This window comes from Penaeus chinensis, chromosome 29 (genome assembly GCF_019202785.1).
Source record: "Penaeus chinensis breed Huanghai No. 1 chromosome 29, ASM1920278v2, whole genome shotgun sequence".
NCBI classification, from domain to species: Eukaryota; Metazoa; Arthropoda; class Malacostraca; order Decapoda; family Penaeidae; genus Penaeus; species Penaeus chinensis.
In genome coordinates, this window is record NC_061847.1 from 7,465,610 (window position 1) to 7,470,609 (window position 5,000).

Genomic DNA, 5,000 nt, shown 5'->3' on the forward strand with positions numbered 1-5,000 from the left:
AGCATTAGTATGGTAGTGCTGGCAGAGGAAGACCGTGAGCTAGTGGTAGAAACTAAATCCGCGAGTGTGAAAAAGATTTGCGGAAATACAAAACAATGGGCTAATTTTATGTATCCTTTTTTTTGTATATTTATCCGAAGCTGTGGCAATACAAGGTGTGGTTTCCAAGGAAGTACCTTTCAGCTTTGAGATTTATATTTCCCTTCGTTAACATATATATACATATATATATATATATATATATATCATAAACAATCATACTAATTGTACAGTAGACGTCTTTGGGAATTTTTCTTTAAGTATATTTCATGTCAGCTAATTTTGGCGTCGATGAAGTCAAACCGTAGCGTGTATGTACATCAATTATGCTGACGAAAAAAATAAATAATATAAAAATACAAGTTCCGGTGTTAATATCCTTAATATTTCAAAGGATTTCCAACAGCAAGCTCTTAATGTAGTTTCTTTTTTTAATATGTTTTCTTGTGTGTGATCCGATACCAGAAAATTATTTTCTATTGAACATATTTATTTACAGCAGTATATATTTTTCCTAACATTTGTGGGCAGAATTGTCATTGTCATTTTTTTTTAAGGTGACCATAATGTATTTATACTGTGTTCTTTGATAATGAACACAACCAGCTCATTGAATAAAATAACTTTATAAAAAAAAAAAAAAAAAAAAAAAAAATTACGAGATACGGGACATTATTTAAAACGTTTTAAATGTTCGTTGTCCTAGTATCTAATAGGTGCGACCTATACATAATGCTTACTGTGGTCTAACCTAAATTAACTATTGTGTCCTTGCATTGTTTAATTAATACTTCAATACACTAATCACGTGGTCAGCAGAATCACGTATTGTATTGCAGTACAAATTAAACTTTTCAGGGACACAAGGACAAGTGAGCTATACTTAAATACAATTACTTAAACATCTCAGAGCATAGCATGTATGAGAAATAAACATGAGAGGTAGCTCTTAGAAGAAATCGGTTTAGTTAGAATGAAAGGTTTTGAAAGAGAGAGAGAGAGAGAGAGAGAGAGAGAGAGAGAGAGAGAGAGAGAGAGAGAGAGAGAGAGAGAATGAATAATAGGATTAAAAGTGTACAAGTCTGGATCTAAAATTAGTGCGTTTTTACTTATTTGGAAGTATATTACAATATTAGGTTGGACAGAATTTAAAAGTAATGAAGTAATCGTGATGAATTTTACTACTTCTGGTAACAAATTTTTCTAATGTTTATGCTGACAATGATGAAGATAAGATGATATCTAATAGTAGTAAAGTACTTGCAGTGGTTATATCAGCATTTATTATCATTTTTAACGTGATTATTATTCTTATTCTTATCATTACCATTGTCATTACTATTATAAAACATTGTTATTACTGCTTGACGTGTCTCCGATCTATAAGTTTCGCACTACGCCGCGTACTATGTGAATATAGTGCATTTTCTATCATCTCCATTAGATTAATGTAAATTTCGGTGTATAATAATCTATTCAGGCAACATAATCATATATGCACTTAGTGTTAAACCTTTTGTCTATCTCGCTTACCTGATTCTTTGGATAAGATGTGGACATGTTGCCGTACTGTTTATTATGTAATTATGAAAGTGTAGCTTCCTTCACATTTGATAATGATTGTCAATATGGTAAACCGGATATCCTGGATGTAGTGAATCTGGATGTTGAATCTGGAATGGGAACTGGGAGCTGAAATAAGAAGTATTTTATTCCTTCATGTTTGTGATGAGCTCTGTGAAACATACAAGAACATGAGTTCATTTTGAAACAATTTCGTTTCAAAAATGGCAAATTTGAGTGGGGGGAAATAAATCATAGATTATTTCAGGTCGTTCGTGTTATTCTTGCAAACAGTTTTACAGCAATGGCAGCAATGATATTATTCATGATTCAAGGAAGTTGAAGAATGTGAGTAATGTTACAACTACCACCACTACTACTGCTGCCAATACTATTACTACTACTAGTTCGACTACTACTACTATTACTACGAATATAATGGCAGTATGGATAATGAAGATAATACAACAAGTATAATATTTTTTTTAATAATACTTTTTTACGTTTAGATAGCTATTACTGATGAAGATTATGATGCCAAGGACGAAGACAATGATAATGATTATGATGGTGATGATGATGATTGTGGAGGTGGTGGTGATGACGATGATGATGATGGTGATGATGATGATTGTGGAGGTGGTGGTGATGATGATGATGATGACAATGACGATGGCGATGACGATGACGATGACGATGACGATGATGATGATGATGATGATGATAATGATGATGATGATGATGATGATGATGATGATGATGAAGATGAAGATGATTACATAATGATATTACATGATATAAAAAAGTCATTCGTTGCAATCTAAAATTAATAATCATTACATCCAAATGTATTGCAGATATACATGCTATGTTTCGTAACACTAGTAAAAATAAGAACACAGTGATGAAGACAATAGGTTGTATTTGATATTGATGACTATCAGTTGTGATTGACAAGAACATGGCATATTGAAGCACAAATTTCATCTTCACGCAAAAATCATTTTACTGCAGAATTTTATTTTGTATTGCTACATCGCCGCGATATAATATCGACATGTGTACGTCTTTCATCTATCTCACTGTTAACCTATACGTACCTATGTACATACATTTGTATGTGTTAGAGAGAGAGATTTGTGTGTACATGTGTGTTGATATGCTATGTGTGGGCGTGCGTGTGTTTGTTGTGTAAAAATGTATGGCTAACATTCAGGTTAGTTGTTCATTCTAACAAGTTCATAATATTTTTATAATCATGATAAGCTCCTCAAAGTGTCTTGCAAAGAAAAGCTTTAGAAACGTATTTCTGAATACCGTAGAATATTGTCGTGGAATTCAAGGACATAGAGAATATATACAAGACGTTTATCTACTTATTCATATTCTAGTTATCTTATACATATTCATTAACTTTTAATTCAACGTTTCAACATCCTCCACGTGATTCAGCGAAATACTGAACATATTGGGGCATTGATAAACATCACTACTTCAGCTTTTGCCCTTTTGCCTCTCTTTTTTTTTCTTTTTGGGGGGCGGGTGTATAAACTCTGAATCTTAATGTCATGAAAAAGCGGATCACTATGACTCAGCACGGTATTTCACCCTATTCTGTCGCTGACTGAAAAGCTTTATTTCACGCTGGAAACTTACTTGAGAATAATTCAAGAATTGTAGGTACTGATTTTAAGGAACGTCTGTCACAGAGAAGTGACAGACATAATAAACACACACACACACACACACACACACACACACACACACACACACACACACACACACACACATATATATATATATATATATATATATATATATATATAAACACATAAACACACACACACACACACACACACACACACACACACATATATATATATATATATATATATATATATATATGTGTGTGTGTGTGTTTGTGTGTGTGTGTGTGTGTGTGTGTGTACGCACACATATGTATGTATATCTAGCTATCTATCTACAAACAATTACACACACACACACACACACACACACGCACACACACGCGCGCGCGCGCGCGCGCGTTTCCAAATTTTAATAAATTTTGTCAATTTGCATACATCCTTAAATACATGACATTAATAACCAGAATAGCCAACTTAAACCTTTATTACTGTAGCAGTACGTCTTGGCATGAGTCGAATGTACCGGCAGGCTTTGCCGTTCAGCTTTGTTAGTTCGTTCTGTTTGGCTTATCTCGTCTTTCATGCTTTTTTTCACACACATTCAATAACAAATCTAAATTTTAGACTGTTTCCGGACCAGCCAAGCACGCCAATACCATGATTATCCAAATGGGTTTTTACACTTTTAACTGTGTGTCAGGGAGCTCCATTGTGCATGAAAATTATCCTGGAACCACTCACGACGTTGGGGCAACAAACTATCAGTGTGATATCACGATATCCAACTTGATTTAAATTTCTTTTTACAATTTCTATTCTTCTAGTACTGATGGTAGAGATCACATACCGCACCAACACCTGGTATAGAATTTTACTTGTGCTCTCTTGTAGTCATGGTGGTCCTTCTTTAAGCTGGTTCTTCTAACAAATTTAGTATTTTAGTATTTCTCTGATCTTGCTTTTCGACCAAACATGTACATCATATTAGATGCAATATTTTATTTATGTTTGCATATGTATTTCACAAAATTATGTTTGGATCACACAGAAACACTATCAAAAGGAAAATCTAAGTGAAATTTACCTTTTCCCAATCATCTGATGTCCAATCCTTGTGAGCCTTTGCTCTGGCCAGTTGTTTCTTCCTCACAACTACGATTAGTTGACGTACAGGCACGGTATCCCATCTCATTTAACATTTTTGACTGTAAGGTGTTTGCACTTGACGCCATAGTTATTCAAAGCCAGTTGCTAGGATGACTTTGAGCGATCGTGTTTAATCATATTTACAAGCTTGCTGTCCTGTATGGGAGAGAAGACTTTCTTCTACATTTTCCTGGGCCATTGGGTTCATAGGTTTCCAATAAGTTTATTTTTCAATTTTGCAACTGAAGTTTTGAAAACACTCACTTTCTTGGCTATTTCCCATTGGCTTAGAGACTTTTCTCGGAGGTAAACTTCACTATCAGAAAAATCCGGCCGCCTCAGATTCTTTCCTCTAACCATGATGCTTCAGTAGGCAGTTCAGTAAGCTGTTTCAGGAACAGTGTTAAGGGTCACATGTCAACAAACAAGCATGATCCTTTTCGTTGTATTTACTGTTCAGTCCCCAAAGAGAAAGGAAAAACAATATCAATTATTATATGTTTATTTTTTTTCTACCATAACAGTACTGTATATATATATATATATATATATATATATACACACACACACACACACACACACACACACACACACACACACATA